General features: G+C 29.4%; 1 protein-coding gene across 8 annotated transcripts in view; it reads left to right on the top strand.

Moving 5' to 3' along the window:
* The window catches only part of LOC123261762 (SH3 and multiple ankyrin repeat domains protein 3), a 116,258-nt gene that overhangs the window by 39,749 nt on the left and 60,717 nt on the right, over window positions 1–15,792 (top strand). Inside the window, exon 1 of one of the 8 annotated variants that reach the window (XM_044723538.1) lies at window positions 12,672–12,801. The exons of 6 other annotated variants lie outside the window; for them this stretch is intronic. The gene's annotated coding sequence lies outside the window, so the exon portion shown is untranslated. One more of the 8 variants, XM_044723537.1, reaches the window with a different exon arrangement.

Genomic DNA, 15,792 nt, shown 5'->3' on the forward strand with positions numbered 1-15,792 from the left:
TATTTCTGAAATGCTTTATCTACTTTTATCATTAAAAATTTAGTTCTTCAAAAAATTTAATTAATTTCATCATTTGTTATAATTTTCTTACATTAAATACTTGTTTCACGTGTTTTTCTTTTTTATCCCGAAAGATAAATCCAAAATATTAATTATTTTATTATCATCATAATTTTGAATGTTTACAATTATGTCACGATGCTAAATTACTCTCCATTTTTACGACCGCATGTGTCATACATTATTCTAGAGCGTCATCTGTCGATGTACAATAGGGTATTCTTATAGCATGTGTTGCAAAAATGTTAAAAATATTGTTCTCTTAAAAATTTTATTGAATAACTAAAATTTAAATAAAAAACGGATTCGACTGTTCGATTAGTAACCATCCCTTGTGAATAAGAACCGCGGATCTTTGTATATAAACTAGTAGATAACTACAGTGCTCCCTCCTTAAGATATAGCAGCTTACCTTTTTTTCTTTTGTTAGTAGCTAATGGAAAAATTGAGACACAGCTAAAATATCTTAGAGGAAGTACTGTATTGTATTATTAGACAAAACAGAGTTCAAGACTAAAGTATGCATTAACTAAACAAACTGAATAGAGGTATTATATTGTGAATTTCCCAGAGTAGGAGACAGAACAGATAACTTAAACTTTAGTAGCCCCTTTACCTATCTAATCCTTCTATCCTCCTATTGTATCCCATAGGACACATCAGTGCTATTTTAGCGTGTTATGCAGTAGTATTGGTGTGTTAGTTACTGCGCAATCGTAAATTCTGCGAGGGGATAAATGATTGCACTAGAGGGATAATCGATGATCCATCGTCGTGTGTGGACGGTCATCGCATAAACCGTAAAGTGAATCGTAAATGGTCAGCCACGAGGTCATGAGAACATGGCAATGTGGTAACCAGTAACCCAACAGCAACAGCAACAGGGGAGTAAGAGTATAAGCAGTAGTGAACGCTGATTCTATTGTATATGTATTGTATTTGTATATGTATATGGATAGCTGATCCTGAATCCCATAGTTTACTTCGTTCTCTAACTCTATCTCTCTCTTTGCCATCTTCAAGGAATTCCACGGCGTAGCATGCTGGTCAGTAGACAGTAGACAGTTTTAAAAAAATCAACAAATAAATAAATATAAATATAAATAAAAATAAAAATACTGAGAAGCAATGAGAGAAAAAGTTGCACGGTCACGTATCACCACATATATACGATTCCAGTATGCCAACACGGTTATTTTTTTGCTATTTATACATATACATTTTTTCCATTCTTTTGAGTATGTCCATTCATATATTTCTCCATTCTCTTACATATTAAAACGAGCAAGGTAAAGAACATACTGGATGGAGACCGCTTTAATAACCTAAGAACTATTTAATAGAAACTTCTTATGGTCTTTACTCCTTTACTTTTTCTGCAGCTCAAATTTTAATGCTTGCTTTTGTCTAACAAATCAAAAAGTCTCGAGTTTTTCTTACAAATAACATCGCAGTGAATTAAAATTTTTTAAATTATCAGAAAAATTGTTTAGTTTGTCGAACTATTTTCTTTAAGTTAGAGGATGTACAGAAAAATATATGGACCTCTTTTATTCTTAACTGTGAAAATATCCAAGTCAACTTGAGAAAAGTGTTAAATTTATTTCAAAACTTGTGTTATATTTTTTTTAATCGCTTAGAACATTGTAAGAACATCAAAAAGTTTAGTGTTTTAAATACTTGAGATTATTTAAAAAATTTGAATTTTTTTGCAAACCGGTAATTAATATTCCTACAACTACCGCATAGCTGAAAAAATAAAAGTTAATAAAGTTTTTTATGTTGAGGTTTTCACTGGCTTATTCAAGAACATACTTAAAACGAAATAAGAAAAAATAAAAAAGTTTTTAAGTCAGGTATAATGCAAAGTTTGCAGATGAGTCGGAGGTAGATTTGTCAGTGAAAGCTTCACTCGAAAAAATGTATGTAAGCAGGTGTAAGATTGTATGAGTATATCAGATAACTTGAAAGGCTGAGGATCCCAAAAATTTCCGGGTTTCTTCAATGCACTTTATTTAAAAGAGCCACCTTCTATGACTTCATTTTTAGTTGGTTGGCTACAATTTACAAATAATAACATAACCTAGATGCCGAATGAAAAGCATATCTTTCATTTGTACAATTGTGAATAAAGAAAAAATTGATTTTAAATAAAATAATTGTTCAAAATTATTGTATACTAGTTTATTGATTATTGGAGGAGTGTTATCTTTTATTGTCAATGCATACATTTACATTTATGATGAAAACGCTATTAACTCAATGTATTCATAATTATACACCAAATATTCACGTATCTAATGACGAATTACGTGACCTCTAATTACTAATGAAATTTTTTTTATTTCATTCATAAATTGTTATTGAAATATTTGAATGGAGACTTCGAAAATCATTGAGAGTCCATCGACTTTTATGAATAGTTTTTGAATAGTTATGTCTGATAAAATTTAAGAGATTACTTTTGCATTTATTATTATGAATTGTTAAGAGTAACGCCTGAGATCTAAATAGGAGTACAAAAACAATTTTATGTTGCAACATTGTCACCAGAGAGCAAATATAGAGTAAAACTTTAACAAACTGCCGTATTATGCACTGTAAAAAATTTCGGTGTAAAAATGAACTTGGAGTACTTTACACCGGCTCATTTACACTACACCGGGTCCAAAAAATGTTTTACAGTGTGAGATTTTCAGGAATAAATATTAAAAAATAAAAAGTATTTTTAAATTAGACAAATGCTTGAATTGCTTTTTTTTTTCGCTGTATAATAATTGAACTTTTTGACAAAAATTTGAAATTTTCAACTTCTTCAGAATATTACACAAAAAGAGAATCGCCATTGTGAAATTCGTAAAGCAATTTTTCCACGGATTTAGAATTGACTAAAATGGATATTTATAGTGGTTAAAAATAACCGTGAATATTAAAGCGTAATATTTGTCTCACAAGTATTGTACAACAAAATATGAGTTATAACTTTGAACAAAGTAACGACAGTACTTTTAAGGCGTAAAAGAAGTTGCCAGAACATGACCAGGAGACAATGCGCTTGGTATAACAGCAGCCTTATAGTAGCAAACTACTGTTGGTTGAGTATATATCCTCGTATGTAGTATGTAGTGTGTTCGTGGCTCACGACAACGAGCATCATGTCGACGACATCAAGCTAAAATGTGTGGGTGGTTTTAAGATGAAGAAGACGAAAAATAAAAATAGTGAGGTGTATAAACCCTTGCTGATTTTATATCCCCCTCGTATAGTGTATAGTATATAGTATAGAGTATACTGTAAAGTAAACTATGGTTGGACGACAAAACTAAAGTCACTTGTATTATATCTTATATGTAAAGAAAAATCTAAATTTAGAACTACCATAGTCGGGGATAGGAGTTTAAGTCTATTCACTATTTACACTCTAACGGGATGCGCCTTGCTAATCACTTCGTTTTTCTTTTCTTTTATTCCCTTTTATTTTTCAGAGTCTCCCGCTATTTCTCACCGCGCTCCTGTTTCCACTACCCACCATCGCCACCATTACTATTACCACTACCACGCGTATCATCCAGTTTCTTCGCGTTTCAACTACGGAGGTCTTTAAATAAATTGACAATCTCATGTTCTAAAGATCCAAAGACGAGAGATTGCAGCTAAATGACCTTTTTTACGAGTTTACTATTTTGTCCTCCGTATTTATTTTTTAATACAACATTTTAAACTTTATTATTGCGTATTACGTTCATTACTTTAGTCAACTTAATAACCCGTTGTAATTTTGCTCACAGATAATAAAAATTACTTTTAACTACAACATAAATATTTTCACTTTCACGAAGCTCAACAGGGATTTTTTTTTTTGTTTGTAATTAATAAATGTTGAATTTCTCTGAACAAAAATTGAATCTTAGTTTACAAATTATTTTATTTTTGTATTTTACTCTATGTTAAGATTTTATGTTTAAGGAAATTTAATATTTAGTTGAAATATTTTTTGAAAGGGTAAAGTAAGCCCTACCTCTGTTTTATGACCCCGGACACTTGGGTCACACAAAGGACTCTTTTACTTTTCGGAGTTGTACATATATTTTTAGTAAAACATCTGTAATTTTACGATTCTTAAGGAGAGGCTTAAACCTCGTTGTAAATGTTTCCTATTAGTTTTTAAGTTAGTACAAACCGGCTCTCTCAAGCGTAAGGACGCTTCTCGAAGACGTAGTCAGTCTTTTAAGGGTGAACACCACTGTGACGATCGAAAAAAAGAAGTGATTTTCGGGAATTTTTTTTACAGGGAAAATAAAGGAATTTGGGAATTGGGTTTTTTAATTTTATTAAGGGTACATTAATGATTATAACCCTAAATTTTTATTAATAAATATTTAATTATTACAAAATTATTAACAATCTCGTCGAGCACTGGAGAAAATTTCCCCCCTCCACGGTCGGTTCGATAACTCAAAAACAGATCATCTGAAAATAAAAACCCAAATTGCTTTTTAATCAGTAAGGATGTAGTTATCGTCGCACGTACGGAATTTGAAAAATTTTTATTTTTCGTATGTGCGACGATAACTACATCCTTACTGATTAAAAAGCTATTTGGGTTTTTATTCTCAGATGATCCGTTTTTGAGTTATCGAACCGACCATAGAGGGGGAAATTTTTTCTAGTGCTCTACGAAATTGTTAATAATTTTGTAATAATTAAATATTTTTTAATAAAAATTTAGGGTAATAATCTTTAATGTACCCTTAATAAAATAAAAAAAATCCGATCTCCAAATTCTTTTATTTTCCCTGTCAAAAAAATTCCCAAAAATCACCTCTTTTTTTTTATCATCACAGTGGTGTTCCCCCTTAAATAAAGACTAAATATATGAATGTTAACCACTGTGTATTTCATTTATAAATATAAAACCTTAACAATCACGATTACCTATCCATAACTTCCAACAATAAAAAATTTATATTTGGGTGATTCTCTGTAAGGACGTCTTAAATCTGTACAAAATTGTCCGACCAAATTATTTTTGATTTTATTAGAAAAAAAATTAACAAGGGCTACAAAACTATCAGCTTAATTATAATAAATAAACAGCCGAATTAATTTTTGCTTTTTCGATATTTGTGTATCTTTTGCCATATAACATGACAGGGGACTGATTTTTTTTTATCAAATTGAGAAAAATCAAGCAAACTATTTCAATGCATTCAACTTTTTAAGTTCTCAATGAATGTTTACATTAATTAGAATAATATTAAGACTTATGGATCCAATTTTATAAATAAATTATAAACAAAAATTGCTGCCAGGGGACTGAGTTTTTGAAGAAAAACGGTGCTTTGACACTAAATAAAATGGCGATAAAGCGCTAACAGCCCTATGGTCATTAACTTACGGCTAGTTAGATCCTTATAAACCTTACAAAAGGTAAAATAACACGCTAGATTTTTTTTTTTTTTTGGCTTTGTACTTCTGGCAGGGGACTGATCTTAAAATGCCTGGGACAAACTTTGGTTTAATGAATTCAATGAAACAAATTAACTTTCGGTACTTTTTTATTGAAGAAGATTGTTAGTTAACTAATTAAGTTTATAAACATTATGGATCAAATTATATATTATTGACGAATAACTTAAAATTTAATCTTAAAGTTTTAATTTTGGGACTGGGACAGCCCAGGGGACTGACATTTCGGTGGTTTACGAATTTATAGCAAAAAAAACCAAAATTTATTCCATTTTAGTTTTCAATGTTCCAAATAGAAATGTTTTTTTACTTTCGTAATAAATTTTTTTTAGTAACAAAATAACAATTTTTCTAATAAAATGCCTGGGACAGCAAAAAACATCCCCTTAAAAACATCTCCTTACAGAGAATCACCCATTTATCATCAGTACGTGCAGCTAATTAATAACGCTCATGAGTTTTTTTTTGTCATCAAGGAAATAAGATATTTTTTCGGAAGACCAAATTATTGATATTTACTCAGTTACATTATCTAAAATTACAAAAATTGCTTTACCTCTCTAATATGTTAAAAGCAATGCTCGCATTATGAGTGTGCAATTTTTCGTCATTGTGTAAAAAAATTAATCTTGAAAAATGTCTCATTTCTGTTTTGACTCAACACAGTTGTTACCTGATTTTGACAAAATTTGAACATGAATCTGTGATACATTAAACATAAATTTGTGGTCAAAACAATCCATGTATGTAGGGAGCATAAAAGAATATCACACCGCAAAAAAAGACTAAAGAAAAAATAAAAAAACTAATAATTTAAAATGTCAAATAGAATGATTTACCGTGAGAAAATGTCACGGTATATATTTATCGGTGAAATGCAAATAAAAGGGGATGTATTTTCTAACAGGTGAATATGAGTGTGACCCCATGTAGAGTGTGCAAAAGTTAAATGGTTCTCATTAAACCACGCAAATAGAGTGCTGGTGTATGTCACATATCCTGAGTAAATTATCGAAGCCACGAGGGAGGATGCAGAGAATGCAGAGATCATTGCCAGGCGTCCGGAATCGCACCTGGGATCGAGGTCACCCGGACTCCAACCAAATTAACTCGATTCAATCAAGAGATTTTAGTCTTTAGTATTAGTCTCCATGCTGCTGCTGAGCCCCTCTAACTTTGCTAACTCTTTTTTCCTTCATTATCTCCCTTCGGTAATTGTTCGCAAAAATTTCCGTTCTACATCACCGTATTAGTCCAACTAATTACAACAAAAAACCGTCGAAGATTGTTTTTTAAATTTATAGGGAAAAATTTTTTTAATATTCTTTGAAATTTTGAATATCAAACTATCAAAGTTTAGTTTGAGTTTTTTTGATAATTTATAGGTTTATAATGAATGGTATACAAATTTTTGAAAAAATTATGAATTTTCTAAAAGATCATAGTTCAATGCATTAAAATAAATCAGATCTTTACTTGTGCCAAAAATAAATTGCTTTTACAGAAATCTTCATTTAACTCACTAGAAATCAATAACTTGGTAAGCTTTACGAAAATAAACTTTATAAAAGATAGAATGATATTTTTAAGAAATGTCTGCTATTGTTCTAGATAATTTATTACTCAATTTGTTTGAAAGAAATTTTGGGTTGTCTTCAGAGATTTATTTGTCATTATTATTGATATTTAAAATCATAGGATAGTTTTCATTAGTAGCATTAACCAATGGTTATTATTTATATTAAACAATTTTCAAATCGATTGTAAAAAATTTTTAAATCCATATTTCATAAAATTCAATTTTTTAATTTCTTTTATTATACATTTCACTTTTTATCTCTAGAAAAATAATTTCTAACAAAAATATATTTTACCCATGAGAATTTGTTTTGTTACTCGAATCCTTCCTTTTTCCAACTTCTACTTTTTTTGTTTTGACGACAATATTTAAAGTACTTATAAAAAAGAAAAAAATTCCAATGCATTTTAAGTCTCGGATTATGAAGTTTACCTTAATACTAAAAATAAACATGCTTTGATAAAGCGAAAAAAAACTGTTAAATCTTATACATTCAGTTCCATTATGAGTAAAAATAACTTATTTATCGGTAAATTTACAATGCACCGGTATTATGTATAATCGGTAAAAGTAACGCCCATAAAAACATAATGCGTAAACACAATCTCCGTTCCATATACGTCCTCGTCCCGAAGATATCAAAGTGGTTGCCGCGATGAGAGGAAGTTAGTGTATATCGTATACTTATATTATTCATCCATGCTTATGCTCATGCGGCATTACAAAGATTTTCTGATCCAAAGCCAATTATGTTGACAAAACAAAACAAAAATAAGTAAATAAGAGCGGGATGATCCCTACGCTCTTATTGTTGCTGCTCATCATTTCTTCTTCACCCTCGCATATCGAGCACTACACTCGAATAATACTAATTGTACTTTGTTTTTTATCCAAGCCATAAGTCGCCCTGCTCTCACTTTTACAAACTATGTACAGGCATATATATTTACATGTAGATGCGTTGTTGAGTACCAAAAGAATGAAGTGGATGAGAAGGATGAGAAATTGGCGTAAATTTGGGGCGACTTGGGAAACTGGGAACATCATCTGAATGAGGGTTGTTGCTGCACGACGGGTTACAAAGAAATATACAAACGTCTATTATTCTAGAGGAATTCGTTAGCCTGTACACCAAGTGGATACTTGATTGCATGGATTTTCTTTTGCTACATTTTAACTTATCCTCATTACTCTGAGTGTTTTCAATTTTTGTTCTTGTAGTATTTTAATTATTCCTTGTTTTTAAATAATTATTATTTATAAATACTTTTGTTCAGAATTACATGCTTCATTTTGTTAATTATTAAAATTCAAGTTGTGTTTAAACTTTATTTTCTTACAAAAAATTTCTTCTTTTTTTAAAAAAAATTTGATGTCAACTTATATATTTTCTTCAAGACTTTCAAAAGTGATAAAATTTTCATAAATAATTCCTTAATTTTAATCAAATATTCGCAAACACATTTTGAAGTAAAATATTTTTTCAATACTTAATTTATTAAATTAACTCGGCCAGAAAATTTGAGCCATTACAAATTTTGATTTGAAAAAGTTTATTTTATCAAAAATGAAAACTTTTCCCATAAAATATAAAAAATTGAAAAAATTAAATAGACTTAAAAATCCATAAATAAATTAAAAATTTTATTATTTCTTTAATTTATTAAAATTTCAAATTTTGAATTTATTAACAATGCAAATAAATTAAAACTTATTTTCAATTTTTTTTTCTACAAAATGATTAACAAATCATCTTATTCAAAAAAGACTAAAGTAAATATTTTATTTTATACGCTATTCTAATCATAATGAATGTAAAATTTTTATTTCCGATGTGTACTATATTATTCTAATGCTCTATCTAAACTAAAAGTCCATTTCACCCGAGACAAATTTAATAAATAACTTAGAAGTTATATACGGAAGCATTTACAACAGTAACTTTGTCATCAGCCAGAAGGGATAGGATCGAGTTCTAGTATATTTTGTACTTTTCTTTTATAGGCGAATCGTGTGTAGAGTTTAATTAAATTACTGTGCCCTGCACCCTTGAGTAAGACTATCAAATTTCCTGGTAGTTGCCTTTTGCGAATTCTCTTAAATAACAAGGCATAATATCGATTAATCGGCGTCTACCTGTTTCTGAATGCAGGAGACGTTTGTACAAGGCATACTTTTTTTATAAATTTTAAATTATAACAAAATACTATTTATTCAACAAAAAAAATATTAAAAAAAAATTGCTTAAGAAAAAACATCGACGTTGACAATAATTTCATGCACATTCGTAATAATTTTGCAATAACTTTTTTAAAATAATAAATTAAATTACAAACGATCTTAGTTGGTAAACAACGTTGGCTAATTGCTCGGATATTTTTTTAATTTTAGTTCTACGACTGAATTAATAATCATAATTAATTATACAATAATTATAGATAAAAAAGTTTTTAATTTAAAAATATCCTCGGAAAGTGATTACGATTCAGCAAGTAAAGAAAAAGTTATATTCTCTTTACTTATTTTCCTTTCCGTAGCATCCGTCCTTTAATTTCTTTTCTGTTCTGTCGGTAATGCATGTATTCCGATCCATCTTTTTCATTAATACTATTTATCCAGTATAGTAGTTTTTAGGATCAATAAAACCGTATCACTAAGTAATTTGTATCCATACGGTATCCTCAGCTCTTACACAGTGGTGCATACTCGAATAAGTAATCGTATTGGCTCTGGAAGAATTCCGATGACGTAGACTGATCGTAAATCACAGAGACGTCGATCAATCGATCGTTATATTATGGCAATTCTTCTTTTCTACATTCTCATTAGCGTGTACTAGTTTTATTATAATAGTTTTCAAGCGAGAATAATATTAATGATAATCAATAAAAAAATATATACAAATAACTTGATTAACTTTTACTTTTTACACCGCAAATTAACGCTGTCAGTTAGTCATTATTTAGCAGTGACGTCATCCACGTCTTGAAAATATCATTAATATAATTTTGATTAATATTGTAGTTTAATATTTTTGTCTTTTATTTGCTGTAAGAAAATCTCAGTCGTATTATATTGGAATAACAAAAGTTTAAAAGAATACCCCAGAGAGAAGTCAATCAAGATACACTGCTCTGTTCTGAGTTCCTAGTTCATTCAAACTTGGTACATTAATGAAGTTTTCTTAAACTTTTAGAGTGCCTGTGGCTACTCTATCACATTAACGACTCAAATTTAATCAACTAAACTTATCACAACACAATACTTTCTTTTAATTAATTAATGTGTCCATAATTCAAAGTGTTGGATGGTTACAGTTTTGTTAAAACTTTCTGTTAAATCAATTGAATTATTATCATTGTTATTCAAACATTTAGAATCGATCTATTTTGCAAGACTTGAAAATGCTCAAAAAGTAAAAGTAAATAATGTTGCTGTCTCTTTCGTCTCGACAAGAAATTTACGACAGAGGCTGGTGACTAAAAGCGTAGTACGTAGTGGCTAGATTGTTGAAACTGTTGCGTTAAATCAATAGTTATTTTTAAACTGTATTTTATTTCCTGATAAATTAATTTTAGTATCTTTTTCAATTAAAAAATTTGTAAGTAATATTTTTAATTGAATTTTAAATTCAGGATGGCGATTGACCTGTAAAACCTGGAAAAGTCAGGGAGTTTTAAATTTCTGGAATAGTTAGGGAATTTTATTCTTAGTCGGAGAATTTTTTAGCCAATTTTTTATTAACTTTCTATAATTTTTAAAACAATTTAATTGTTTTTTATTGTTTAAAATAATTTCATTATTTTCACGATACTTTAAATCCTGATTACTACGATTCAAGAGTATCGCGAATTTGTCAATGCGTATAATGATTGCAAGAACATCGTTTGCTGCTACGGCGAGATATATCGATATTATCGCAATCCACGCCCACAGTGCTACCACTCATAACCAAATTCTTAAGTTACTCGTGAATGTTTGTTGTGACAAAATTGATGAAACAATATTTATTTATTTATCAGTTTAATTCATGTCAACAATAATAAAAATATTTTAGTGAAAATTCTAAAAGTATAACATTCACCAATATAAGTTATAAATATAAATATCTTTTTAGTAGAATTGCAATACTTATGATTCGGAAGAATGTTACGTGTAATAAGGAAACCAGTATCGCGACCAGTGATATAAGTGTACGATGTCCGGATCCATGTGGATCGTGATCATCGCATTACAGTGAATTAGGCATAGTTAATATTATTTTACACTATTATACTTCCCAAATTTACATTTTTTTAAGCTTGTGATTTATAATAATTAACAAATGTTATAGAAATAATTAATAATCAAGGTTATTATTGACCTTTACATTATTTGTTATATTTTAAAGAGTTATAGATAATTCATTAGACAAACTTTAATTTTTTAATTAAGCAAAAATCTGTCAAAGGATAAACTCAATAAATCATAGTCACCAAAACTCCACGAGGTTTTTATAGTATTTTAAAATACTTATATTAGTAATGAAAACTTTATTTTGCGAAATAATTTAAAAATTTAATATCTATTCAATTTCTATTTTTCTAGTCGGTCCTGGAATTTTATTTAAAGTTAAGGAATTTACAGATAGGCTTTCAATCGCCACTCTGTCAATGCAAAAATTCCAAGAAAAAAAAATATTTTAATAAAACTATAAATGTTTAATTTTCTCGTCACATTGTAAAAAATTTTTTATATTCTCTCCCACAGCTGAATTTTGTTTATTTTAACACAGTATTGTTATCTTACCAAATCATTAAAAACCAAATATTTATAAACGTACAATAAATATTGCATGCGTCATATTTATTCAACAAATGTTGAATGTTGTTTATTACCTAAGACTGCGTGAATAATTCGTCGTTTTACTCAAAAATGCGCTTTACTTTAATTAATAAAAAAAAAGAAAAACATCTAAAACTTAAAAATACTTAGACTTCTACATCAGAAACAAGAGAAAATTATGTTTAATCCGAATAAAGTCGGGAGTAATTATCCATAAACTCTTCGCCTGCTTCTGAATTATTACTTTCATTTCGTAGTTAATAATTCTTTGTTCAAACGTTGATAGACCTTCATGAAAAACATTTTATTATTTTTCCCTTAGCAATTTGTTTCAGTAAATCAAAGATTATTTATTTAAATTAATCTTACATTAAATGCAAGGCCATAAATTATTTCTAATCAACCCAAGTCGGTCCTAAGTGATTCAAATTACAATCAGGAGGTATTGATCAAAATCTTATAGCAATCAAAGGACATAATTAAAGTAATTATCAGCGGAAGTTAAGTCAAAATCTTGAATCACACGTGTTAACACTTGACAGAATGAACATATGGAATTAGCACAAGAAAACACATACACACAACAATCTACCCTGAAAAGTAGCAAGTGCTGAGAGGGAATGCAGCGTTTCTCCCGGTCGATCTCAGCGCGTTGCTAGGCGACCAAATCCACGCCTCTCAACCCCTCCGATACATCAGAATCATAGTATGTATAGTGTTGTGGCGCCACCTGCTACCCTCCAGTACCGAGATGTGCCCCGAGTGAGGCTGATCGAGACCGCGACCCGGCCTGCCCATGGCCTGACCGTCTAGTCTACGATCGTCATCCTCCAAAGTGATTGTTATCGTATCTGTATCGCGGCATCTAAGTATTTTATTTAATATTTTATTTAATTTATTTATCGAGAGTTATATTTTATCAATCACATATACGTATTTATTTACACATCAGTATTTTAGTGCACCGTGACGCTCCACGCCCCCGTTACTCTCTAAGGGTGTTTTATCTTGATTTATCGATTCACCGGAGTATAATTATTTTATTTGGCTGTCTAAACCCATTCCAGTATTGTCATACCTTGCTTAAACAATATTTTAACTCATAAGGTATTTTAAATCATACCTGACCCTTGTCTGCGAACAGGGTGCATTGCTCTCTTCGGGGTTGTTGGCAACCGGCCCGCGCAAGTGTTTCTGTACTATGTGAATATCAAACAGGACGACACTTTGTGGATATTGTTATTTTTATTTTCATTCTTTATGTTTATTCCTCGAGTTCATTTACCTGGAAAATATTTAATATATATTTTATTTTATAAAACCCTCTGCTTATTAATCCATCAGTTTTACTCACCACTCAGGTCTATCGTTTTTAGCTATTTAATGTTATTACTTCGTGTAAGTGTGTAAATTGTGTGGGTGTGGTGCCGTTTTATAAAATTATTTTTTTTTCTCATACATGCCGTTGTTACCTGATGAGTACATTATCACCAGTATTAAATGGATCATTGCAATCTAGTAAGTTGTCATTTATTTCTCTATGGATACTAAAGACGGACTAGAGGGAATAAGGCAATTTTTCTTTCTTTCTAATCATCAATTTAATAAAAACAATTTTTAATTATTAATTTTCTAATGAATGGAGCGGTAACTTTAACATTAATATAAAGTCAGTAAACTTTAACTTATAATCTACTGCATTATTTTTAAACTTTTTTTTCACATATATTACAAAATAACAATGAAATTTTTTGTCTATAATTTATTTAACAAAAATACTGTTATTAATTTTTAGCCCCTCTACACAAAAAAATTAACTTGATTTAAAAGAAAAAATTTTAAACCAAAAAGCTAATTTTAAAAAATATATTCATTTTGAGTCGAACAGAAAAATTATTGAACTAAGAAATTATTCTTGATTCAAGTAAATTTTAATAAATTCAAGAATTTCCCCCCTTAAAGCAAGTTAACTTTTTCACTAAAATGTGAAAATATTTTTCACTAAATGTGAAAAATGGTGTGAAAATATTCAAAATAAATTGACATTTTAACTTTTGTGATTTGAAATTTTTTAGGACTAAAAAAATATTTTTAAGAAAGCAAATTTTTCAAATATCTTTCTATTAATGGTACCATCGGAAATAATATTATTTTCATGGCAAATTAACCTCCCTCCCTCGAAATATTTATATATTACGTTAGGATGTTTGATTTTCTTTACCATAAATATTTAATTAATCTTCTATTCGAATCTACACCAAGCTCATATTATGCATAATTGCATGTGCATTGCGTGTCATCACTCATTTGATATCTGTCTTTGTGATTTCCCCACGGAAGGGAGGGTTTCACCAACTATTTGAGCACGTGACCAACTGTAACACAATTTATTCCAACGTCGCAGTGAGAAAAGTTGGCTTTATTTTATTTTATTTCATTTCATTTTATTAAATCAATCCCAGTATATTTTTATATTTTCGTTCTTTTTATCACTTAGCAAAAAAAAAATTCATTGGTTCTTTTTCGAATTTTTCCAGCTATTTTTATCGGGCTGTAGACATCAGAATAATCGAATCCTATTTTTTCTTTCTTTTCCTTTTTGCTGTACACTATCACTATATATATTATATTGACGTATTCTGACTTGGAAATAAAAAGGACGTGTGCTTGTCGTCCTCTCATCCCTTTGGCAGCGTGATGATACCTTTCCCTCTTTTTTCTTTTCCTTTTTTTCAGTTCGTATTTTTATGTTTATTGTTATTATTATTGTTTTTTTTTTGCTGCTGTAGACACTTTTCCTATCCTACCTTACTTTTACCTCAACACCACACAGCTCACCACTTTAGCCAGCGTCCTACACCACTACATAACTTCTTGTTACATTTCCTTCACTTTTACTCAAGGGGATGGATGTGGGTGCGACGTCGTACCATCCGCTACACACAGCTTGTTACATGGCGTCAATATGACGGCTCCAGACTCAACTCTCTACTCTGTATTCTCGAGCCTCCAGACTATAACCATACCCATAACTTTATATATATGTGGCTGATGAACTTTTTGAGTCTCACACGTTTAATATCCCTCGATGTTTGACGAATGGTAATAAAAATTTCATGATTTTATATCATCTTTTCTTCGGCATGATATATTTCGTCTTTGCATAAATTTTATCGTCAAAATTTCTAAGTATCATAACAACATATTTATAAAGAAAAATATTTTAACTAACAATACGTTCTATTTTGATAAATAAATTTTAAGTTATCCATAAAAATTTTTTATTTAAAAAATTTTCACATGGAAAAAAGTAAACTGTAATATTCACTCGGATTCCGGTTAATTTTTATAGTTTCAAACAGTAAAGCGGACATCGGGGTGGCAAAAATATAAATGTTACAGAACTTAATGTAGAAAGTATAAAAGCCACAATTTATAATTTAATATCCAAAATAAGTGATTAGTAGCTGTCACTATAGTAAATAACGACTCTTTCATCTTAAAAAATTACAGTTTCAAACAGTAAAAATTGCCATTTCAATATATAGTCCATATTATGAGGAGAAGGGGAACTCAGATGAAAGAGAATAAGGGAGTCTCACTCTGGGAAAATTTAACATTTAAAACAGTAAAATTTATACTTTTAAAATATACATTTTACCAGTTCAAGCAAGTCAATAATTACAGTTTGATTTTTAGCGTTGCGTTTAAAATTTACCATTTTACTTTGTAAATATTGACGTTGCTTGTATTAGAAATTTACTAACTTTATTTTATACTTTTTATATATCATAAGATCATTTTTTAGGTACGAAATGATAAATATCAAAGTCTGAATTCTTAATTATTATACTTTAACA

Source organism: Cotesia glomerata, linkage group LG3, assembly GCF_020080835.1.
Source record: "Cotesia glomerata isolate CgM1 linkage group LG3, MPM_Cglom_v2.3, whole genome shotgun sequence".
Lineage (NCBI taxonomy): Eukaryota > Metazoa > Arthropoda > Insecta > Hymenoptera > Braconidae > Cotesia > Cotesia glomerata.